The sequence below is a fragment of the Schistocerca americana genome, chromosome 11 (genome assembly GCF_021461395.2).
Source record: "Schistocerca americana isolate TAMUIC-IGC-003095 chromosome 11, iqSchAmer2.1, whole genome shotgun sequence".
Taxonomy (NCBI): Eukaryota; Metazoa; Arthropoda; class Insecta; order Orthoptera; family Acrididae; genus Schistocerca; species Schistocerca americana.
The window spans coordinates 56,549,871-56,576,713 of NC_060129.1; the positions used below are offsets into that span (position 1 = coordinate 56,549,871).

Consider the following 26,843-nt stretch of genomic DNA (forward strand, 5'->3'; position numbering starts at 1 on the left):
TACGCTCTTGTAATACTATAATAACTGGACAAGAATTTATTGCACAATCAAATTTTAAAATATGTATGCATTTAAGCCCAATAAAATGACAGAACATACACAACTGAAGGAGAAATATGCAATTTCAGAATTACATCTTTTGTTGTGATCCACCTTATTTTATTTGAAAACAATGTGAGGCAACCAGTTTTTCCAAATTCCCCACCGACCAGGGTAGCTCTGCACCATGAGGCGTGTAGCTAGCAGTCCATAGAGTCAGGAGCAGACGTGGGCCGAATGCATTCACTGGCAATCTTGAAAATGTTTTTCTGTGGTTTCCCTCTTCAACTTAGACAGGTACCTGTGTCGTCCCTTACTATAGGCCACAGTCAATTCCTTCCGAATTCCTTTCTTTTCTGACAGATTCTACTTCCCTTAAAGATACAGCCTCTCCGCTTAAACAAAAAGAGATGCGTCGAAGGCGAGCCGAACATCTGTTCAGAGACTTTTTGGAGCTAAAAATCTTATTTGCGAGGCTCATTCAATAATTAAAGAGGCAAACTGGTCTGGTTTTTACAAAACTATAAATTTTCTGTTTTTCAACATAATCTCCTTGAACATTTATGCACTTGTTCCAACGGGTTACAAGCTCTTTTATTCGAGCTGCAAAGAACTCTTTATCTTGATGTTTCAACCAATTTCCCACAAACTTTTCCACGTCCTCGTTGCCCTGGAACCTCTTCCGACGTAAGGCCTCCTTCAGTGCACCAAACAAATGGAAATCACTGGGTGCGAAATGAAGACTGTAAAGGGGATGAGGCAGTACTTCCCAGCCCATTTTTTCGATGGTTTCAGGGGTTAGTTGAGCAATATGAGGACGTGCTTTGTCTTGCTGGAGATTCACACCTCTCCTCTGAGATCCACGATGCCTCTCTCTCATAGTTGGCTGGTTTAAAAGCAAATTCGAGTAGTACTGGCTGTTCATTGTACGGTGCTCTCCGAGATAATCACAAAAACAGGACTTTCAGCATCCCAAAACACCGTCAACATGACTTTTCCTGCTGATGCTTCGATGTTGAACTTTTTCTTGACAGGTGAGTTGGCGTGCTCGCATTCCGTGTTCTGTCTTTATGGTTCCGGCTCATAATAGTGAACCCAAGTTTCATCACAAGTTAAGATTTTGTTGATGAAGAGCTCACCTTCTCTTTAATAACGTTCCTTTTTCCCACCCCCAGCTTTGTTTCCTTGTGTAGCTGCGTCAGCTCCTTTGGGATCCATCTTGCACATGTTTTGCGGTACTTCATATTGTGACAGATAATGTTATGAACTGTACCAGTACTAACTTGAACCTTATCAACTATCATTTCCACAGTCACACGGCGGTCGGTGCGAATAATGTCACCAGTTCCACTTCCAAGTGAGAGACTTGAAACTGCTACTGGTCGGCCAGAACGGCGTTCGTCAGTCACTGAGTCGTGACTATTTTTAAACTGCCCTATCCACTTGTAAAAATTTGGACGATTCATACCACCTTCACCATAAACTTTAGACATTCTACAGTATATATTCACTGGTTTCTCGCCTTCAGCAAGTAAAATACGAATAACAGAACGTTCTTCAACTAATGTGGAGTTTCAAGCCGACTCGCCATGTTGAAATGTATTTTTGAGGTTATAAACAAAACAATGTTGATACATCAGCTGATGAGGGCTCATCCCAGAGATGCCAATTTAAAGCCATAAAAGTACCAAGCTTGCCATGCTAATAGTTTTTTCTCCAGAACAATTTCTCTCAATTTAAGTATCGAATGATCCTTCTGCACTGGAAGACGGCTATCAATCGTTCAAATGGTTCAAATGGCTCTGAGCACTATGGGACTTAACTTCTGAGGTCATCAGTCCCATAGAACTTAGACCTACTTAAACCTGAGTAACCTAAGGACGTCACACACATCCATGCGCGAGGCAGGATTCGAACCTGCGACTGTAGCGGTCGCGCGATTCCAGACTGTAGCGCCTAGAACCGCTCGGCCACTCCGGCCGGCCTATCAATCGTCATTTTGTACTATGCATCCGTGCATGAACTTGCCTCACTTGTGGGACGGCCATATACAGGGTGGACAAAAATTGTGTCACGAAATTTTAACCCTGGATAGCTGATGCCTATACGAATCAAAATTATTTATATTGTGTAGGTCGACAACGCACAATTTTTGAACTACGGAAACTAGCCGCTGCGATTGGCCGTTGGAGTGCCCTGTTGCCATTCGTCAGTTGACAGGCAATGGTATGACTGTCGGTTCACATACAAACGTCCATGGCCCCATCACTGTCCCAACGTGATACACACACATTCGTGGTCATGCGCTGTCCAGAGCATCCGGCAACACGGCAACCCTGGGGCCAATTGGAGCCCTTGGCGCAAAGTTTCCGAAGTTTAAAAATTGTCCGTTGTCGACCTACACAACATAAGTAATTTTCATTCCTACGGGCATGAGCTATCCAGGGCTAAAATTTCCTGACACAATTTTTCTGCACCCAATATTATGTCTAAGTTTTACTACAAGGGTGATATTCTACTGTGAAATGTCTCGTTCGTAATATCCTTCCAGCAGTGAGACCAGACGTCACAACTTTAACGTATGTGTAAATAAACGTCATACAAACGACAACGTATGTTGTACATCATAGTGTAGGTTATTAGTAGCCAAGACTGTTATCATGGATAAATACAAACTGATTTATCACATTTCATACATTAGAATCTAGTTCAAATTAACTCATGACTCAACGTTAAGATCCCAAAACTGTAGCTCATACAATCTGTGTATTACGTTTTAGTTCGTAAATAAATTTGATTTAGTTTCAAGTTGACATTTGAAATAATAATTTAAAAGAAGCTCTTGATCATTCAAGGAAATTGACCATTTCAATGTAATGAAAAATATTTAATAAATTTTTCTTTAGAATTGAGGAACTTGGGATATTTTGATGTGCTGAAGAAAATCTGACTTTGTTTCAGATAAGTTGTAAATTTAAATAGGACTATGTTCTAGGAGAAAGACAGCTATTGTTAAAAGAAATTTGATCCCATTTGACTTTTTAAGTTATTCAGCCTAACATTAAGACTCTCCTGCTCTTCGAAAGTGAAACTTATGTTAGAAGACTGAGAAGGGGAAAGCCTTAGACACAGCCAACCGATTCGGCTCAAATTTGGCAGGTCGCTTGTGTACAACCTAAAACGAAGTACGGTACTCTAAGATATTTTGGCTCAACAACATGCCGTTTTTGAGAAAATCTAGCCGGCACTGTAGCTCAGGGTGTTCGGTCGTAGGGTTAGCAGCCCTCTGTCCTAAAAACAACTGAGTGAATCTATCAACAACGAAGTTGAACGGGTGGCATGGGACGTCCGTCCCGAACAAAGGCAACGATCTTCAACGAACAAAATTAGATGATTAAAAAAAATAGTGCAACGGCTAAGGTAACTTGCTGGGAAGCGGAGAATCCGGGTTCGAATCTCTAGGAAACGTAGCGGATGTTATCCTTCTCGTTTGTATATTTCCATATATCAATTGACAGGGATAGGAGGGTTGACGAGGTAAGTAAATCAATAAGGAATAATGAAAAGGTAGGCAAACAAATTTCTCAAACCTTGGTTTCTTGTAAACACAGGAAAACCTTAAGCAACACTTTTCCAGAGGCTGTGATGACATATTACGCCGTGTAGAAATGAGTTAGTCTTTTTTCGTTACTACCAAATGTGTCAGGGATTCGTTCTTCGCCCTTATTCGATAACGTGCGTCGAATGTTCACCCGATACTCGCATCCTGTTTGATTGGTGTCGATCACGTAATCTCGATTAAAACCGGTCCTAAGTGACGCCGTGATCAAAAGATCTGCCGCTTTCTGTATATCTTCTACATTTTCTCCATCCTTGTGGGAGACGTGTTTAGAGACGTGTCGTTGACGATTTTTTTATTCCGACTGGAAATTGCTTGCCCAAGATAATGATGCAGCAAACGTAAAATCCTTGTCGGTCGTATACTGAAGCACTGCACTTGCACCCCACTCCTGGAGTATTCCCGTTGTTAGATTCTCGTTACGACAAAGATTTTCGACAAATCGGTCGTTGTGTCCACTTATTTATCGCCTGGCATTTGTCGTATGTTGTCCCTCATTTAACAATATCATTTTCCCACAATTTTTGGTCCTTCTTCCTTTTCAGGGCTGTTGTTGGTCTGTTCTTTTGCAGTGTTTGTAAGTTCCAATTCGGATGTTTCCTGGCTAGCGCTAGCGCCTTTACTTTTACGTCAAGAGGTATGGTGCCGTAGTCCAGCCGTTTAGAAACCGGTTCGTAATACTCACCGGGAACAGGTGAAGCAAAGGTTGCCTGCGACGTGGACATTTGCAAAGTGTTATGACCATTTTGCGATTCACTAGCCATGATACCTTCCACTGAATCACCTCCTGCTTCGCCTTCATGCTATAGTTCTTCAACATCAAAAAAAGTCATTTCCTTCGTCAGCTCCAAAAATCGCTCGACGATAGCCGCTCCTATCAATCTGGAACGCCGAGAAACAGAACTCCCTGCTTCGGGAAGTCCATTGATAACACTGGTCAACACTCATTTTCTTGCCAAGGATATTTGAGTGGCTTTAGGATGGGTTAGTGGTGCTGAGGACGAATATAGCAACCATTTATGCAGTTTGGCTCTAGTTTTTTAGATAATGCATGATTTATTCAAAAAATTAGAAAAAATTGCTAATACTGAACTCGAGCGCTACAAACTACAATGAAAAAAGAAAATAATCTTTATAAATAGCTTCTATGAAAACCTGATAGGTATTTGTCCACGTATAAAACATAATTGAAAAGTTTCTCTATAAGTATATCATTTCCCGTCCATGACGAACCGCTTCCTGCACGCTTTCCTTTTATAGGTCTCTTCAGAACAGTCACGTTGCAGATTCCAGCAATAATCTGCCATCATATGCCTGTCCCATCTTCCTTTATATCTTTCCTCAATTCCTTTCATATCTTGATGGAACCGCTCTCCTTGTTCCTCACTGAAATCACCTAGATTACAAGGAAATCGATCCAAGTGGCTGTGAAGGAAGTGCAATTTTATGCTCATGTTAGCTCCTAAGTTTTGAAAGTTAGTGAGCATGTTTTTGACCAGTTCCTCGTAATTGGGAGCTTTATGATTGCCCAAAAAACATTTTGCAACAGCGACAAAACTGTTCCAGGCCGATGCTTCAGTGACAGTCATGACACTTGTAAAATTGGTATCGTTGATGAGCCAGCGAATTTGAGGACCATCAAATATTCCTGCCTTTTCACTACTGAGTCCAGGGAACGTATTGCAGATGTATGTGAAGCAATTACCATTTCTGTCTAAAGCTTTGGTGAATTGCTTCATTAGTCCCAACTTAATATGTAATGGTGGAAGAACAATCTTGTCCCTACTAACCAGAGGTTCATGAATGATGTTTGCTTCACCAACAGCCACATTTTCCCTTGGAGGCCATGTTTTCTGCTTCCAATGTTCGTGCTTTGCCCTACTGTCCCACATGCAGATAAAACATGGGTGCTTTGTGTATCCACTTTGTTGTCCAAGCAAGAAGTTCACCATTTTCAAATCAACACAAATCAACCACTGGTGCTGCATATACTGAATTTTCTGCAGAACCATCTTGATGTTAGCATATGCTTCACAAAGTTTTGTTGAGTGGGCAATTGGAATAGAAGCGTCACGATTGCCATTGTGTAGGAGAACACATTTTAAACTTCTGTTGGAACTGTCTATGAAGAGACGCCAGTCCTCTGGTCTATATTCCGGCAGTCCCAATTCAAGTAAAAGTTCAGGTATATTGCTGCAATACACTATAACCTCTTCTTGGTTGAAGTATGGAAGAAGGTTTTCTTCTCTCGTCCGGTAAGCTGTTATTTTAACACTTGGATGAAGACAGTTCTTTTCCTTAAGCCTGGATGCTAAGAGTTCTGATGCTTGCTTTGAAATATTGAGCATTTACAAACTTTATGGGGTGCCCACGCCTTGTCTTGATCTCCAAGTTTAATTCCGAAATATGCCAGGTATGCTTCCTTCACAAAAGGAGTGATATTCTTCCTGTTCTTTTGAAGAACGTATTCACCACAAATGTAGCAGAACTCATCTGGATGGTTCACTCAAAGACGGCGTGAAGAACTCATGTTTTCCTAGAACAAAATTGCACAAATACTACATATTATGCAGAACTTTCTTGTATTTGCGTGTCAATCACATCCAACAAACTTCATTAATTGTTTTGTGTGAAATGAATACTCACCTCTTATTTGCTATGTCACGATGAAAAGGTTCTGTCTCCTTGAAGCTGCATTGCACATGTGTGTGACTTTCGACCATCGCCATTTTTCTTGTTTACACCGAACGCTACCTATCGGCTGTTGCGGGGATTACCTCGGCCAACAAATGAATGTCGAGTACCGCCGAATTCAAATCTGCACAACCCTCAATATCTTCAACACACGCACCGCACAACAGGACTGAACACATGCTGACAGTGTGATGTTTGCATGATGTAATCCTCAACCACACAGATGCACTCCCTGAGCACAATTGTTTAATAAAGATAGTACAATATCACTAATTAAAAAACAGGTAGCAAATACATTACACCATATATGGACCCTGCAGTCGATATTATCCACATGAAACTCTCATTTCCACAAATAACCTATATCTCAAAAACCAGAGCCAATTTGGAAAAAGTACAAATATACTCGGAATGAGTATCATAACAATATCCCATTTTCGTTCAAACTTCCCTGGCAATGAAAAAAAATTTTATTTTGTAGAGCTGTGTAATACACTCCTGGAAATTGAAATAAGAACACCGTGAATTCATTGTCCCAGGAAGGGGAAACTTTATTGACACATTCCTGGGGTCAGATACATCACATGATCACACTGACAGAACCACAGGCACATAGACACAGGCAACAGAGCATGCACAATGTCGGCACTAGTACAGTGTATATCATCCTTTCGCAGCAATGCAGGCTGCTACTCTCCCATGGAGACGATCGTAGAGATGCTGGATGTAGTCCTGTGGAACGGCTTGCCATGCCATTTCCACCTGGCGCCTCAGTTGGACCAGCGTTCGTGCTGGACGTGCAGACCGCGTGAGACGACGCTTCATCCAGTCCCAAACATGCTCAATGGGGGACAGATCCGGAGACCTTCCTGGCCAGGGTAGTTGGCTTACACCTTCTAGAGCACGTTGGGTGGCACGGGATACATGCGGACGTGCATTGTCCTGTTGGAATAGCAAGTTCCCTTGCCGGTCTAGGAATGGTAGAACGATGGGTTCGATGACGGTTCGGATGTACCGTGCACTATTCAGTGTCCTCTCGACGATCACCAGTGGTGTACGGCCAGTGTAGGAGATCGCTCCCCACACCATGATGCCGGGTGTTGGCCCTGTGTGCCTCGGTCGTATGCAGTCCTGATTGTGGCGCTCACCTGCACGGCGCCAAACACGCATACGACCATCATTGGCACCAAGGCAGAAGCGACTCTCATCGCTGAAGACGACACGTCTCCATTCGTCCCTCCATTCACGCCTGTCGCGACACCACTGGAGGCGGGCTGCACGATGTTGGGGCGTGAGCGGAAGACGGCCTAACGGTGTGCGGGACCGTAGCCCAGCTTCATGGAGACGGTTGCGAATGGTCCTCGCCGATACCCCAGGAGCAACAGTGTCCCTAATTTGCTGGGAAGTGGCGGTGCGGTCCCCTACGGCACTGCGTAGGATCCTACGGTCTTGGCGTGCATCCGTGCGTCGCTGCGGTCCGGTCCCAGGTCGACGGGCACGTACACCTTCCGCCGACCACTGGCGACAACATCGATGTACTGTGGAGACCTCACGCCCCACGTGTTGAGCAATTCGGCGGTACGTCCACCCGGCCTCCCGCATGCCCACTATACGCCCTCGCTCAAAGTCCGTCAACTGCACATACGGTTCACGTCCACGCTGTCGCGGCATGCTACCAGTGTTAAAGACTGCGATGGAGCTCCGTATGCCACGGCAAACTGGCTGACACTGACGGCGGCGGTGCACAAATGCTGCGCAGCTAGCGCCATTCGACGGCCAACACCGCGGTTCCTGGTGTGTCCGCTGTGCCGTGCGTGTGATCATTGCTTGTACAGCCCTCTCGCAGTGTCCCGAGCAAGTATGGTGGGTCTGACACACCGGTGTCAATGTGTTCTTTTTTCCATTTCCAGGAGTGTACATCTGTCTTGCAACACTTTTACAAACGAAAACGCAGCGTCGGTAACTTCCCGCGTGCCGTCGTCTGTGTTAGGCTCCCAAATATATGTTTCAGCTCTGGTCGAAGGGTGTACATCCTCCATAATTCAGATTATGCAACTGAAAGATATGGCACAACAAACAAAAACTAGTTACAACGACATAAACAGGAAACATTATTGTTCGTTGTATTTGATCGTAGCGAACGTCACATGGCATCCGTTGATCCCTTCACTCAGCTCTTATTACACAGAGCAGCCAGCCCTCTCACCGAACACGCTGAGCTACCGTACCATACCAATTTTGAGTCGATTGCTCGTCACAACCTTTAGGGGGGGGGGGGAGGCGTTGGAAGAGAGGGGAGGGGGGGGGGGGGGGAGTGTTCAGCCAAGATATCTTAGTCCTTCCTTCGTTATAAGTTGTACACAAGCGACTTGCAAAATTTGAGCCGAACCAGAGGGCCGTGTCAGAGGCCTTTACCTTGTGAACTGCGTTTTGTTAGCAAAGAAGCGAAACACTGATTCAAAATTTTATTCGTTTGAAGTTATCCTATAGCCAAATCTAATAGTTTTTTATCAAAAGCCGGCCGGAGTGGCCGTGCGGTTCTGAGCGCTACAGTCTGGAGCCGAGCGACCGCTCCGGTCACAGGTTCGAATCCTGTCTCGGGAATGGATGTGCATGATGTCCTTAGGTTAGTTAGGTTTAATTAGTTCTAAGTTCTAGGCGACTGATGACCTCAGAAGTTAAGTCGCATAGTGCTCAGAGCCATTTGAACCATTTTTTTAAACAAAAGTTTTTCTTGCGTAGTTTAAGAGACCAAGTATCAGTTGTATGAATACTTCTCAAAGGAATTATTACTTAAAATTAATAAATAAATGAATTTTCAGAGTAAAATGAAAAACGTTAGCTTTTTAAGAGCCTCTTTAACAAAGTCGCCAACCCCCCCCCCCCCCCCCCCCCCCCCTACGTCCTTGACCAGGTTGTAATATTGTGAGTACCCTTGGAAAGGCATTCACCTATCTGAATGTTAAATGATCAACTTATGAAATAAGACCTATTCTTTGAAAGACATTTATTTTATATAATTTGCGAGCTGTAAAGATGCGCATCTAGCGCGGACGCTAATACATCGATTGCGCAGTCAAAGAAACATTTTAACAGAAGCTGAACTGAAGTTCCGCTTCGATCTAAATAAAAGATGACAGTAAAAAACTGTTGTAGATCTTCAGATTTTAGTGTACTTCTGCCTGTAATGTGAAAACGTAAAGAAGGTCGACTTTAAGCTATAAAAGTGAGCGGTCTTGCCAGCGTGCAGACAACATTATTAATTAATAAAATTCAAACAATTTATGTTCGAAACTGTAAATTGGCAAGTTTTGTTATAAAGGTGTTGGCCAGTGCAAGAATTGTCTTTAACGAAGGAGAAAAGTAATGACTGTAATTTGTGACAAAAACGTGAACCAAGGAGACAGCACAGGGCAGGCTGAACACCATACAGTTAGAAAAGTACTTATGTAAGTTATACTGTTTATAAATAAGCCCTAATTTGCTAGTGAGAATTGTTTGAATATATTTAGTGTTTACCAGATTTCTTATTCTATTCTTTTCCTTTGTTTTTTTTTAAACCTCCATGTCATATTATTTTTGTAAATATCAAACAGCCTTTACTACAGCAAATAATATTGCGGCATCCTGGTCGTAGACACAAGGCCGCTCCTTGCCTTCTATGTAACTCATAGCTGCTCCATTTATTAATGATCTCATTTGCAAATGCAATTTTTTTATTGTTCATTGTTAAAGGTCCCTTAGGTAATTATAAATCTCATACTGATTACGTAAAGAAATCCGGGTTATACTTTTCCTAATAATAGAGGTCTTTGCGTAATCAAAACCTAGCCTCCTTCTGACAACGATCAGGAGCCGACCAGAAGACGGACGTCTTCGACCGCTTTCGTGTTTCCTGTGGCAAAGCTGTGCCAAACTGGGAACACGACATTCTAGTATGAAGTACAGATTTAAATTGAAAGAATTGAGATATATTTAACCTAATTTTTGTTATCGTACTAGAAGGTCTATACCGTAGTTTCTCACTATTGTCGGCGGACATCCGTACTATTGTAGAATGCCACCAACCCTAGTCTGGAAGTATTTTTATATTTACAAGATATGTAGGAGTCAAGTGCAATGCTTCATCTGCTTTGGGAGATTAGATATTTGCCTGCCATTTCTATGAAATAATAAAAGAGGAAGGAAATTATGGTTACACCAATAAATTAAAAAGTTATCAACAATTCACTCATAGTATACAGTGGAAGTAGAAAGTAGCTGATCTGCTGCCTGTGTCTTTACAACATGCCTCCATCTGCTTGTAGCCCATGACAGTGGACAAATTAACACACCAATAGAGGCTTTCTCCCCAGTTGCCGCCCTTCAACACTGACTGTTCGTAATGCCCAAATACTGGTATGATTTTTGAGAATAGTTTCAAAAATTTAGAATCAGTAAGAGAATACTTTCAAAAAATTAGAACCAGTAGCAGAATACCGATAATTTTTTTTTTTTATAGAAGAACAACATATCAAGTAAGTCTTTTTTCCGTTTCGATTTAACATTCTTCCTTTGTACCTACAACGTCAGTGTGTCAAAATTCTTCAGCCTTTCTTCGATTTCTAGATTTATTACACGAAATAATGAGAACAAAAAAGTCGAAAATCGACTATCTGGGACACCAGTTATTTTGAACAGGTTTAACAGGTTAAACTGGCATTTGAAAAAAACCAATTTAAGCGAAAACTAGTTGTCTCCGTAATAATCGCCAACCCTAGTAGCAGAGGTTTGGGACTGATGTTGTACAGAGTACTGCGTTTATGGGCTTGTAGAAGGCTCATGTACAAGACTGGTAGAGTCGTACCAAACTCGACTTTACCTTCACTTTCCACCGCCCACAATGAACGGAAATCTACTTTACTTTCACTTTCGAATTCCTGTCTCTGTGTTCTTGTTGTTGTTGTGGTCTTCAGTCCTGAGACTGGTTTGATGCACCCCTCCATGCTACTCTACCCTGTGTAAGCTTCTTCATCTCCCAGTACGTACTGCAGCCTACATCCTTCTGAATCTGTTTTGTGTATTCATCTCTTGGTGTCCCTCTACGATTTTTACCCTCCACGCTGCCCTCCAAAACTAAATTGGTGATCCCTTGATGCCTCAGAACATGTCCTACCAACCGATCCCTTCTTCTAGTCAAGTTGTGCCACAAACTCCTCTTCTCCCCAATTCTATTCAGTACCTCCTCATTAGTTATGTGAATCTACCTATCTAATCTTCTGCATTCTTCTGTAGCACCACATTTCGAAAGCTTCTGTTCTCTTCTTGACTAAACTATTTATCATCCACGTTTCACTTCCATACATGGCTACACACCATACAAATACTTTCAGAAACGACTTCCTGACACTTAAATCTATACTCGATGTTAACAAATTTCTCTTCTTCAGAAACGCTTGCCTTGCCATTGCGTCTACATTTTATATCCTCTCTACTTCGACCATCATCAGTTATTTTGCTCCCCAAATAGCAAAACTCCTTTACTACTTTGAGTGTCTCATTTGCTAATCTAATTCCCTGAGCATCACCACACTTAATTCGACTACATTCCATTATCCTCGCTTTGCTATTGTTGAAGTTCATCTTATACCCTACTTTCTAGAAACAGTTCATTCCGTTCAACTGTTCTTCCGAGTCCTTTGCTGTCTCTGACAGAATTACAATGCCATCGGCGAACCTCAAAGTTTTTATTTCTTCTCCATGGATTTTAACACCTACTCCGAATTTTTCATTTGTTTCCTTCACTGCTTGCTTAACATACAGATTGAATGACATCGAGAATAGGCTACATCCCTCTCTCACTCCCTTCCCAACCACTGCTTCCCTTTCATGTCCCTCGACTCTTATAACTGACATCTGGTTTCTGTACAAATTGTAAATAGCCTTTTGCTTCCTGTATTTTACCCCAGCCGCCTGTCTCTGTATCTCTCCATAATTCTTCGATGTGTAATTAAATGACGTTTAACATGCATGTCTTGATAGTGTTAATGGGAGTGTGTACATCCCATACATACAGCGTTAAATCTGCAATATTGATGACCCATTTTTTCAGAACCTTTGACAATTAGGGATCTGAAATTTTTTGTAACTACAGTTTCACTCACGCTGGGCTTTCGTGATTCTAAGTCAGTTCATTCGTTGGAAGGTCGGGAGGGATAACGAGTTGCTGTGGTACCCTAATTCATCTCTTATTATCACCGTTAAACGTTATCACAGCGTCACAAACACACTAGCGTAGAGTCGTCATTCCTACAAAGACTTTTTAGGTATGTGGGTCGAAATGACGTTATTGAAAGACTCATTCGCGTTTTGCGTTCGACCGTAGAGATATTTGGAAAGAAAGTCACGATGAGTTAACTGCCTAGCTTTCATCACTGCACATGGTACGCTATTTTTGTGCCAGAACTGTTCCTCCGTACCAGCTGCCTTAGTTTTGCGGTACTTGCATCATGAATCAGCACGAGGTGGGCACAGACCATGTATAGGTGTATCTTCAGGGGATGATTTGAGGAAGAATGTAGCCCACACTGCTCTGTTCATCCCTTGTAGGTCACATGTTCTGTTTCTTATTGCCATTCCACAATATTGCTGGAGTTCATCAATGTTTTCGTCTGTAAGCCATCCTTTTTGCCATTTAGAGTCTCCACAAAATGCATGTGTAATGTCGCTGTTTCATTTTACACACTGTATCCAACCTCTCAACATGAACATGAATTCAAGGAATGAATACCTGTAAACCACAATCTTTTGGAGTGAGTAGTTCCGGACATAGAGTACTTTTACACTTGCACTATTAACTCTGAAATAATAAAAACTATACTTCCAATTGGAATTAATCGTTATATGAAGCGGCTAATTATTCTTGAGAGAGCAAATATTATTAACAGATAAAAATCGGGAAACGTCACTTTTTGACCAATTTCGCCACACATACCTAACGATATATTTTTCTGTTACTTGTATTGTCAGTTCCATCGTGCGTATTAAGGGCAAGCTAAATTTTCAAATCCCTCCTAGTAGAATGCAGTAGAATACGCAACCGATAGTTTAACGAACCATTCGACAAAAGTAGGGGAAGAAAGCGTGTGTCGTAAATCATACTTGTCATCAAGGCACTCGCTTGCTAACGGTGTGTGCTTCACAAAGTGCTCTAAATGCAAGTTTCTCTTCGGGATCTGAGTTTCTCCTGGCGTATAAAATTTTCAAGCAACTTACGGGAATTCAGCCAGGTAGAATTTACAGCGACCGCCGATATTACGGCGGGAGTAGACTGTACCCCGCCATTTTCAAGGCACAAACTGAAAGCGACAGGCGATGTACAAACAAATTTTAAACCTCGGTTCTTGGAGTAATTCAGGAGAGATAGCACACAGACATTGAACACTATTGCCACCAAAGATAACCAGAGGTATCGATAGTGAAAGACTTCGAACTGGCAAGTGAGGTAGCGTTTACTCTGTTCCTCTGTTTTTTGACAGGGTAGAGAGCAGGATTCCAAGCAGAGTTCCAACAAACGCCTCTATCCCCGTTTACAAGGTAATCTCAGCAGCCTCCTTAATAACACAGCCCCAATAGCTGGACGTGCACGGCAATATCTCGGTGTCGTTATATAACACAGGATGACCAGTATCAAAACAATGTACGGCAATAGCAGATCCACCTGGCTGCTGTAATCGTGTGTGCCGTTTATGCTCGGTACATGGGTCCTCCACTGTTCCGATAGCCCGACCAAAGTATGCCATGCCACAGCTACAAGGAATGCAATATACCCCCGCCTTACACAAACCAGGATCATCCTTAACAGAACCTTAAAGCACTCTTATATTAGATGGAGGTTGGAAAAACACATTTCACATCGTATTTCCGCAAAATACGACCGATCTTGATGGAAGTGCTTCCTGCGAAAGGGAGAAAGGCAGTAGACTTAGGCGTCGACTCAGTATTGTCATCTGTCACCCGATGCACAGTCGGTCGATAGCGCAACGCACCTTCAATCTGTCTTTCACTATAACCATTTTGACGAAATGTAGTTTCACGATGGGCCAGGTCAGCTGGCAAAGTCTCAGTGTCGGAAATGACATGTACCCTGTGTTCCAAGGTACGGAGTACCCCTTCACGCTGAGCAGTATGGTGAGAACTATCAGCCTGTAAATACGAGTCAGTGTGAGTACGTTTCCGGTAATCTGCATGTCGCAATGGTCCATTGACCTTCCTCCCAACCAAAATATCAAGAAAGGGAAGGCAACCATCCTCTCACACCTACATCGTAAAGTGAACCTTCGGGTGGATCGAGTTTAGAAGGCCTAAAAGGGCATTCAAATTCTCGCTACCATGAGGCCAAACAACAAAAGTATTATCAACATATCTGTAGAAGTGGGCGTGTTTCAAAGGCGCAGACTCCAATGCACATTCCTTGAAGTCTTCTGTAAACAAATTTGCAGTCACAGGAGACAACGGGCTACCCATGGAAACTTCATCAGTGTGCTCGTAATACTGGTCATTGAATAAAAAATTTAGTGGATGTCAACACTTGTCGAAAAAGGTTAGTTAATTCAACACCAAACCTAACCTCAATTAACCACAGCGAATCACACAGAAGAACACGAGAGAAAGAGAGAGACCACTTCAAAACTTACTAAAATATCAGTCATTCAACCGCATTCCCTCCAAACGACGTAAAGAATCAACTAAGTTCCTGTATGATGTTCACACCGACCAACTTGTGGTCTCAACAGAGAAGCAAGATGCTTCGCTACACGATATGTCGGAGCGCCGATATTGCTCACTATATGACGGAAACGATCTCGTTCCTTGTGTACTTTCGGAAGACCACATAACCTAGGGGGAACAGCACTATAGGCGGTAGGAGTCTTGAAAGTGTCCCACGACAAACCATTTTTCTTCAGCAGTTTGTTAATATTTCTCTCAACACTTTTCGTGGGGTCATCATCGATCCTGCAATACGCTGTCAGATAACAAACATTGTATCTTTGGTACCTAACCCTGTTTCTTTAAAACAAAGGTGGCATTGCCTTTGTCCGAAAGTAAAATGACAATGACAGGATCACCTCTGAGAGACCGTAAAGCAGCCCTCTCTGCTGCTGTTACGTTAACTGTCCACCTGAATAACGTCTAACTTCTTTCAGCTATGCCTTAACATAGCTTCCCCTCTAACTACAGCACCTGAAACAACACCCATCAGTCCTATTCCGTGAAATGCAAAGCCACGTCCGAACTTTCATATATTTTTAGGTGTCAGATACGTATTTTAACGGTTTTTGTGATAATATTTACTATATAAGTGACGTATTAGTGGTTTCTTCATTCACCTCTGCCTTTCTTGTGTTGTGACCTGATATTTGTGAGTGTTTCGTATCGAGCAACTTAACCTCTTGCCTGTGTTTACATTCCGCGCTGACCAGTTGCAGCTGCAGTGGTGCATCGAAAGCTAAGTACTAATTAATTGTTTGTGTATAGTGGTTTATTTAGGAACTTTAGTAGTCTTCAACCGGTGGTCTTGGTGTTTTCTGGTAAAATAATTTCAGAAGAACCTTTTGGGAACTGTTTACAGCTTCGTTACTGTGTCATTAGACGTTTGATTCTCTTTCTGTATTAGTCTTTTGTTATATTCACATTTGTTGTTTATTAATACTGTTAATAATAGTAGTTACTTCCCTTGTAGAGTAAGTTTGTGATTATTGTAGTCAGGTTTTTAACATCTTCTTATTGTAGTAGCGAAACTTAGAAAAAGTATAATTTTACCATGAGTGAGAAGTGTGGGCTTTGCCGTAGGTTCGTAGGTAGTGGATTGCGGTGTGAGACTTGTTCGAAGTATTTCCACTGGGGGGAATGCAGTGGGGAAGCCAGTGGGCATTCTGGTGAGATCCTCTCCTGGAACTGCAGGTTATGTAGCAAGAGTAAATTGATAGAGGAGCAGGAGCGTAAGATCTGTGCCCTTCAGGTGCAGTTGAAAAACGCACAGGAGGAGCTAGATAGGATGAGGAGGGAGAAGGGGGTTGTGGAATGGGAGCTGGCTGTTGGCAAGAGATCTGCTAGGAGAAGAAGATTTTCAGATAGTTTTACTATTGTTGTTTACAATAGCTATGACCAACTGTCAGAGTCTAGTGGAGAGGAATCTCTAGTACCTGTAGATGTAGGAAGTATGCAGCAGACCTCAGTAGTTACTGTGCCTAGAATAGTTGCAAAGTCGAAGAAGAAGAAGAAGGTTCTGCTGTTAGGTAGTTCTCATAGCAGAGGTGTAGGCCAGCAGTTGCAGGAAGTGCTGGGGGGTGAGTACCAGGTCACAAGCATTGTGAAGCCTAATGCAGGGTTGGCCCAGGTGACTGTTAACATAGGGGGGTTATGTAGGGATTTTACTAAAGAGGATCAGGTAGTGATTGTGGGTGGGGCTGGTAATAGTATTGATAGGGATGGGGAGTATAACATAGATGGTGACCTGGAAAAGATAGCCACTCAGACTGGCAACACGAATGTGCATTTCGTGGAACTGTTTCAGCGTCACGATCGGCCTCATCTTAATACAGCCATCAGGGTAATAACATGAGACTTGGGGGTGCGCTGATGACAGAAAGCATGGGTTACATTTCAGTGGTGTAGGTGGAGTCTACAGCAGGACGGGTTTCACTAGACATGGCCTGCACCTCAACAGGTATGGGAAGGGGAGGGTGGCAAAGCTTATAGGTGACAGCATAGGTGGGGTTGGTGGGATCACTCATGGGAAAATTCCTGCAGTAGTGGGTGTTAGAGCTGCACCTTTTTTAGATTGAAGTCAGCTGATCGGTATTCCTGTTTAAGAGAAGTCTCTCTAACAAGGGAATCACTTTTGACATAGCTTAGGTATCCGAGTAATGAGGGAATTAGTATATTTTATCAAAATATACAAGGTATTAGAGATAAAGTTAGAGGTGAATGGCCTTTCAGATCATGATGCGCTAATTTTAACTTTAAAAGATTTTTATGCTGGAACACGTGTTAAATATAGTCATCTGCTGTTCACGAAAGCTGATCCAGTTGCTGTAGAGACCTTTGTAAACCTTATAAAGAAACAAGAGTGGCAAGATGTTTATAGCGCTAATACAGTAGACGATAAATATAATGCTTTTCTCAAGACTTTTCTCATGCTCTTTGAAAGTTGCTTTCCGTTAGAACGTTTAAAACAGGGTACTAGCACAAACAGGCAGCCTGGGTGGCTGACTAGAGGGATAAGAATATCTTGTAGCACAATGTGGCAATTATATCAAAACGTTAGAAACAGTCAAAATCTAAATGCAGCAGCCCATTACAAACAGTATTGTAAGGTGCTTAAAATGTTATTAGGAAGGCAAAAAGTATGTGGTATGCAGATAGAATAGCTAAGTCTCAGGATAAAATTAAAACCATATGGTCAGTCGTAAAGGAAGTTGCTGGTCTGCAGGGACAGGTCGAGGATATAGAATCAGTGTGTAGTGGGAATGTCCGTGTTACTGATAAGTCGCATATATGTACAGTATTTAATAATCACTTTCTGAATATAACAGGTGAACTAAATAGAAACCTAGTCCCAACAGGGAATCATATAGCACTCTTAGAAAAAAGTGTTCCGAGACTGTTACCTGAAATGCTCCTCCATGATACTGACAAGAGGGAGATTGAGTTAATAATTAAATCACTAAAGACCAAGAACTGTCGTGGATATGACGGGGTATCTAGCAGAATACTGAAGTATTGTTCTATGTATGTTAGCCCAGTACTTAGCCATATCTGTAACTTTTCCTTTAGGAGTGGTCGGTTTCCTGACCGATTAAAGTACTCGGTAGTGAAGCCACTTTATAAAAAGGGAGACATTGATAATGTTGACAATTTTAGACCTATTTCTATGCCATCGGTGTTTGCTAGAGTTATCGAGAAGGTTGTATATACAAGGTTACTGGAGCATTTAAATTCACATAATTTGCTGTCAAATGTTCAGCTTGGTTTTAGAAATGGTTTAACAACTGAAAATGCTATATTCTCTTTCTCTGTGGGGTTTTGGACGGATTAAATAAAAGGTTGCGAACGCTAGCTGTTTTCTTTGATTTAACGAAGGCTTTTGACTGTGTTGACCACAAAATATTACTGCAGAAGTTGGACCATTATGGAGTAAGGGGAGTAGCTTACCAAATGTCTCCAACAAGTGTTATTGCTACTGACTCAACATCTGCAGCAGATCCTCTGCTTGATTCCAGCATTCGGTTACACACCGTGTCCAAGGGGACATTCTCTCGACTCCCCAGTGCACCTACCCTTAGGACACTACTCTAGTTGTCTGCTGACTTCTCTCAACCTCCTTGGACGCCTCACTGCAGCAGTCCCCAATCCATTTAAAAGTGGCCACCTACCTGTTCAGCTCAACATCGCTTACACACTGCCTCTAGCCCATGCACCAGATCCCAACCTCTGTTTCAGTGTTATCGAAGAATACTGCCACATCAACGGAAATGTCTACCAGGAATCCACAGATATGCATATTGGAAGCGACACAGAACCTGCCACCTACCAGATTATATTGATCCCACCCCACCCTTCATACAGTTCTTTTCAGATGCTATATCAGCCAACATTCCTACAGATATCATGTATCCTCGTCACCCCATAAGCTGTACTATTCCTCCAACAATCCCATCACTCATACCATTCCTTCCTAGGGACTCATAACTAGGATACCACACCACTGACATGTACAGAAACACACTAGTAACAAAGGGAGCTTGACAAGTCGGCCATAGCGGAGCATTCCATATAAAATGGACATAAAATACAGTTCGAAAATACAAAAGTGTTGGTTCATGCGTCTACATATTGGGACTCCATTATAAAGGAAGCAGTCGATATTCGTTTAAACAACAACAATTTCAACAGAGACCAGGGATATACACTCAGCAGGGCATGGGGGCGGGCGTTGGACATAGAAGGAAGCAGACACAGATGCGCGGCGCGGGAGCGGCATTTTCAAACGTGGCGCCTGCCCCTGGCACCACCTGACGTCACCGGCGCTGCCACGGGCAATAGCTCCCCCAGCTGCCCGGGTCGACTTAAGAGCGCGCGTCACATTGGATCGATCTGATTGGCTGCTGATGGTGTCATAATGCCTTTATAAGCGAGAAACCGTAGCAGCCCCGGCGGTCAGTGAACTCCTGACGACGATGGCGGATATGGCCATCGAAAGCTCGAGGATTTTATTCGAATTGATGCGGCTGGAAAACCGAGGACGTTTTGTTCATGTATGCCGTCGTGAAAGATTCCGAGGACACATAACTTATTAAATTCAAAGAATACAGGCACTGGCGCCAGAATTCTACCAGATTCAGTGGTACACTCCCCATTAACCCTCCCAAGTTTGGAAAACTTTCCATTGACTCACTGTCCACTCTTCCACAACATCAACCAATAACTGATAACCTAAACAAAGCTGATCACGTTGCAACCTATATCTCCAACATCTTCTTCATTTATGATGACTCACATATTGATTACTCACCATTTCCTGCAATCTGTGAATGCACAAATACTATTGCCCCACCCCTGGCTCCCTGTTTCCACTACTTCAACAACATATCACAATCAGAACTGAATGTACCTATTATTTCGCATGACATAAAACAAGTCATTGTTGGTCCTCAACACATGACCTTTTGACACCTAAAACAATGCCCCTCCCTTTTCTCTCCACACTTACATCCATTTACAACATGATGGTCTCTGCAGGTTACCGTCTTGAACTGTGAAAAACCCTCAAAATCTCACTGTTCTACAAGCAGCACAAACCCCCTTTCAGGCTGATTTGACTGTCCAGCAGTGTCTCTAAATCCATCTTCTGACCCACCTGTAAACACCTGAACACCGGAACTAATCGGGCTTGCATCCTGCCATATCCTCTGATCACTAACTCCTGTACCCCACTCATTTCTCCTCCACTCAACTTCAAAAAATCGGCAATGTAGGTCTCCTGCGACTTGGAGAAAGACTAGGACTGTGTATGGCATCTGGTCTCCTTTACTAACTTCGGCTTATACTCTTACCGTTAACTGCATCTGACATACCGTATCCTGGCTTTGTAATTGCCCATTATTGGTCACTATTGACAGTACCAATTCCCACACAAGCCTTATACCAATGGAAAGAGAAAGTTTCAAACGTTCTGACAGGCGGCGGTAGGCGGGTGGTGATGGTTTCAGAAGCGGCTGGTAGAGTTCGCGCGGCAGTAGGGCAGTAATTTCTAGAGACAGAACGACGTTCCACCTTAGAGGAAAAGTCAACAGGCACAATGTTCGCATATGGGGTTTGGAAAAATCCACATTCACCATTGCAACAACAAAGAGACTGAAGTGTTCTGTGCCTTAGCCAGTACAAAGGTTTACAGACCATTTTTGTTTGCAGAAAGAACTGTAATGGCAAGCACATACTGGGACACGTTGGAACAATTGCTGTTCTCTCAAGTTGTGCAAGATTCCGAGGATTTCATTTTCCAATAAAATGGAGCTCCACCGCATTGGCACCGTGATGTACGAGGCTTTCTGAACGACTCCCTTTCTCAGTGTTGGATCGGTCGCAGGGTACTCGATGACCTGGCTCTGCACTTCTGGCCACCGAGATCTCCTGATCTCACAGCCTGCGACTATTTCTTACGAGGTTATGTGAAGGAAGCTGTTTACATCCCGCCTGTACAGACCACTTTGAACGATTTGTGGAACCGGACCACAGCTGCTGTGCACTCAGCAACAGCAGATACGCTTAAGCGTGTGTGGGACGAGTTTGGTTACCGTACAGCCAATGGTGGCCACATTGAACGTTTATAGCATTTATCACATTTCTAATTATTATATAATTATTAAAAACTAATTAATTAAAAATTGTTGAGAATTATTAAATCTATTATACTGATAGCAAACATAATGAAACAATCCCTTGGAAGTTCCTCTTTTCATTGGTATCGGATCTGTTCATTTTGGATTTGTACTTGAATAAATGGGAAGCTCTGAAAATGGGTCCATCATTTAGAATGACGCTGCATTTTGAATGACAGCCCATGTCCGGAAACGTACCGTTTGCGTTCTACGACAGTTTCAGTACATATGTGTATGGTGTCTGCATCTGCTGAGGGGAACAGAAAAGTGGAAGAGCTGGTTGTGCTGGTATGCAGCAGGGTAGACGGTGCTGTGGGCAGTGTCTGTAACAACGTTGCTGGTCGCCACATCGAGCTGCTGTTGTAATGCATCAGTACTGTAGTGTATTTACAGTGTGCTGGGTTTTTTTGTTTGTTTTTGTATAATGTTAACATGTAATGTGTAAGTGTTACACAGACAAATGTACTTAAGTGATAATGGATGTTTCCTTATGTTTCCTTTCTAATTCTCAGGCATTAACTGTATAACATCACGCCTAATTCAGTTCCTCATGCAGAAATGGCTGATTTAAACATTTAAATTTATACCGTCTTAGAACGGAAACGATACCTTCCCAGACGTGGGTTCCTGTTCAAAATATTATGTAGTCACTGCCCTATACAAGCCCTTGAATTTTGTGAGAGGAATTTTCAAACACCCTGTAGAGGTAAGAACTTGAAGGTAGCACTCATACGTATGTTAAGACAGCAGGAAACTTCCACTGATGAAACAAGAAATGCAAAAAGAAAGAAAGTGGTGCAACTGTGTAAAAACTGTTAGTAGTCTTGCAGTAGGTATGCCTGACATTGTTGAGTATGTTAGATTTACGTACAACATACTAGTCTACCATCTCGCACGCTTGGTCGCCAGAATGTCTAACTGAAAATTAAAGTATAACAGCTGAAAGTAAGTAGCCAACACGCAGCAAGCATACTGTACTTAATTATGGGCTTCACAAAGTCAGTCAGCACTTGATAAAAACTCTAAAATCGTACCATTTACTCACAGAATAATGTAATTATAAGATACGTACACACACACAGTCACAAACACACACTCGGATTATCAGTGAAATGATACACTAAGAATAATTTTAAAAAATTCCTACCTTCCTCACAGTAGACGCCAGTAAATCCTTGTGGGCAGGTGCATGACCCGGTTGCAACGCTCCACACACCACCGTTGCGGCAGCTTTCCACTGGCCCTGTGGAAAGATTACAAAACTACTTACATTTGGTACTTTTAACTGATTTCGAAGATAGTGGTTCCAAAAAATTTAAGGTGTTACTTGGCAAATATCGTACAGAAACCTCGTGGAGCGAGAAAGGGTTTCAATCAGTTTGGCAACATGTCCCACTCAGGAAGACTTACACTATATGATCAAAACTTGTAAGTAGGCTGTGTAGGTTATAGGAAACAACGGAGCACGACGTGAGATAGTAGATGGTTTAGCCTTTTGACAAAGTTTACAAATAGACAAGACTCTTCGAATTCTCTTTTCCATATTGTTAAAATAACAAGTCGTCCAAAGAATATAACATTTTCGTGGAGCAAAATGTGCGTAGCTGAAATGAATGTACCAAATGAGCTTATTAACAAAATCGTCAGGAATGCTAAGTACCCATAGCTTGTCATCAATAGTGCAGCGTTTAAAGAGTATGTTGTTTCTAACCAGATAATAATGCTGAATCTGTGTGTCTTTTCATGCCATTTACTTTTAATGTCTGTCAAAATCGGATTATTATCTTGTTCATGAACAATGTCCTTTAAAGATATGGTGATGAAGTTTTCAAAGGCGACTTTCTGAATGTAAAGAATACTGAAATTTTCCTCGAGGTTGCCTTCTGTGTTACTTTTGTCAAGCCCAGCCGGTGCGCGTGACAGTGCGTCCGCAGCAATGTTCTCCTTGCTGGAAATGTAGACTATTGTGAAGCGGAATTCTTGCAGAAACAATGCCCAACGTTTTAGCCTGTCGTGATTTAATTTTGAAGACATAATAAATTGTAGTGCACGGTGATCACTGTATACTTTTACGTGCTTACCAGAAAGAAAGAAACGGAATTTGTTCAATGCCCAAACGATAGCTAAAGCTTCTGATTCAGTAATGGAATAATTTTTTTCAGATTTTGTTAGCACTCGTCTAGCAAAAGCAATGGTTTTCTGAACAGTAGCGTAATTTTCTATGGCTTTTTGAAATAAATGGGCACCGACTTTAGAAGTATCCATGCTAAGGTAGAAATCTTGTGACAAATCTGGATGAGCTAATATTGGGACGTTAAGTAGAGATTCTTTCAAAGAACTGAATTCCAATTGTGCCTATTCGTCCCATTTCCAAATAGTATTTTTTCCAGTGAGAGAACAAAGTTTTGGTGTAACTAGAATTTGCATGTTCAGTAAACGACGGTAAAAATTTACGATAACTAGAAAACTGCGGACTTGTTTTTTTTGTGGATGGAACTGGAATGGCTCTGATTGCTTCTAACTTTTCAGAGCCAGCTGAATCCCTTCAGAAGAAATAATATGTACCAAAAACTTTACCTTTGTTCCACCGAATTCAGACTTTTCCAAATAAACTGTAATTCCAGATTCTGCAAAAATATGTAACACGCTGTTGAGGATGCGATTATGTTGTTCCCATGAGGCTTCTGCTATCAGAATATCGTCCACATATAAGGTAATGTAACGTTTTAAGAACTCAGGTAATATGGAATTTAGCCCACGAATGAAAGCTGCCAAAGAAATGTTCAAACAAAAAGGAAGTTTCCGAAATTGATAACAAACGCCTAAACAAAGAAAAGCTGTGTATTTTCTACATTCTGGATGAAGTTCGATCTGATAATAGCTGGATCTGAGATCAATGGAAGACAATACCTTTACACCATTAAAATTTTGAAGAAGTTCTTCCAAAGTTTGCGGCCTGTCTGTTTCAGGAATGATGATAGTATCGATTTGTCTCGAATCTAAGACAAGCCTGATCGATCCATTTTTCTTCTCAACAAACATGTAATTGATCGTTGTATGAGCTTACTGCAGGCTCAATAATTCCCTCGTCAAGCATAGATTGTATTTCTGTTCTAACACAGTCCCTATAATGTGCCTGACTTACGTATGGTGTAACACAAAATTTAGTATGCTCACGAACACGAAATTGGTATTGAAATCCCCTGATTCTTCCTGTTATGTGAGTAAAAACTGCGGAATGTGCTTGTAAAATCCCAAAAAGGTCCTGCCTATCAGTGTCATTACAATTCTCAATTGTTTGAATTTTATTCTGAATTAACTCATTAGTATCAAACACGCCGTCGATATCATCCCTGTGAATACTTGCAGAGTGATTGTTAGTGTCAAGTTCCGTCGAAAATTCCGAACTGTTGTCTAACAGAAGGTAAAGCCGATTAATTTCCTCGTCATGGTTTGAGAGCCAATCTTCAAATTTCAAAGCTATTGACTTACTTTGTTTCTCTAAACTTATTTCAGCATCGTGAATGTTTAAGATTGCTTTGTATTCATTCAAAAAGTCTATTCCCAATATATTTTCCGTCGACAATAATGGAACAATAAGAAAGTTCATGTGAACAGCGCGTAGCGTTGCGCAGTTAGAGGTGAGCCGCCAGCAGTGGTGGATGTGGGGAGAGAGATGGCGGAGTTTTGAGAGCGGATGATCTGGACGTGTGTCCATCAGAGAGAGTGATTTTGTAAGACTGGATGTCATGAACTGATATATATATCATGACTTTTGAACACTATTAAGGTAAATACATTGTTCTCTATCAACAGCTTTCATTTGCTAACTATGCCTATCAGTAGTTAGTGACTTCAGTAGTTAGAATTTTTCACTTAGCTGGCAGTATTGGCGCTCGCTGTATTGCAGTAGTTCGAGTAACGAAGATTTTTGTGAGGTAAGTGATTCATGAAAGGTATAGGTTATTGTTAGTCAGAGCCATTCTTTTGTAGGGATTATTGAAAGTCAGATTGCGTTGCGCTAAAAATATTTGTCAGTTTAGTGTTGATTAGGATAAGTAAAGAGCGAAATGTCTGAGTACGTTCAGTTGTGCTCAGCTGTTTGAAAATCAAATAACGTAAGGGGTACCCTAGCACAGTTATTCATAAATTTTTCTAAGGGGACGTTTCGTATACATTTGATATCTTTGTTGTTGTAATTGTGAAAAAAATTATTCAAGTCAGTCCTGGCCACTGCCTAAAACAATTTGTAAAATTATTTGTGCGGAGCATGGGTGTTATGTAAGTAGGCCGTTTAGGTTTTTTCGTTGGTAACGCCACGTAGCGCTCTGTATGAAAATCACTGACTGTGCTATGTGCTGTCTGTGGCTGGTTGGCACTGTTGGAATTTGCTATTGTAGTATTGGGCAGTTAGATGCGAACAGTGCGTAGCGTTGCGCAGTTGGAGGTGAGCCACCAGCAGTGGTGGATGTGAGGAGAGAGATGGCGGAGTAATAATGCCTTTTTGAGCACTATTAAGGTAAACACATTGTTTGTTGTCCATCAAAATCTTTCATTTGCTAACTATGCCTATCAGTAGTTAGTGACTTCAGTAGTTAGAATTTTTTATTTAGCTGGCAGTATTGGCGCTCGCTGTATTGCACTAGTTTGAGTAAGCAAGAGTTTTGTGAGGTAATTGATTCATTAAAGGTATGGGTTATTGTTTGTCAGGGCCATTCTTTTGCTGGGATTATTGAAAAGCAGACTGCGTTGCGCTAAAAAACATAAATAAATAAATGAAATAAAATAAAATAAATATTGTGTGTCAGTTTAGTGTTGATCAGAATAAGTAAAGAGAGTAATGTCTGAGTACGTTCAGTTTCGCTCAGCACACTAAAATATCAATTTCTCTAAGGGGACATTTCAAAGTATCCAGACACCTGGCTGAAAATGACTTACAAGTTCGTGGCGCCGTCCATTGGTAATGGTGGAATTCAATTTTGTGTTAGCCCACCCCTAGCCTTGATGACCGCTTCCACTCTCGCAGGAATATGTTCAATCAGGTGTTGCAACGTTTCTTGGGGAATGGCAGCCCATTCTTCACGGAATGCTGCACTGAGCAGCTGTATGGACGTCGGTCGGTGATTCCTGGCACGAATTAGGCGTTCCAAAACATCCCAAATGTGTTCTATAGCATTAAGGTCAGGACTCTGTGCAGGTCAGTCCATTGCAGGGTTGTTATTCTCGTGTAACCACTCCGCTACAGGCCATGCATTATGAACAGGTGCTCGATCGTGTTAGAAGATGCACTCGCCATAGCCGAATTGCATACGTGACAATGATGGCGATGGCAACTTTAATTTGGTTCATACACTAGGCTCAAATAGTGCTGTGAGATCCCGAAGTATCAGAGAGTACCACGTGATAGATTCCTTACCTTCAGCGGGCGCTGCACGATGTGCAGGTCAAGTGTGTTCACCAGGACCAATCTCCTACAGAAAGTGCCTCAATAGACTGAGATCTGAAGTTTGCAAGTGAAAGGTTGATTAGACAACGTGGTCCTACACTGATGATCTCATATTCAGTGTGAC

The 26,843-nt window shown here is 42.0% G+C and overlaps 1 protein-coding gene across 1 annotated transcript in view; it reads right to left on the reverse strand.

The window, feature by feature from the left end:
• Positions 1-26,843, reverse strand: part of LOC124553686 (phosphatidylinositol phosphatase PTPRQ-like) — a 418,566-nt gene that overhangs the window by 235,054 nt on the left and 156,669 nt on the right. Inside the window, exon 6 of the mRNA XM_047127584.1 lies at positions 22,421-22,516. The gene's annotated coding sequence lies outside the window, so the exon portion shown is untranslated. The remainder of the gene's footprint in view (positions 1-22,420; positions 22,517-26,843) is intronic.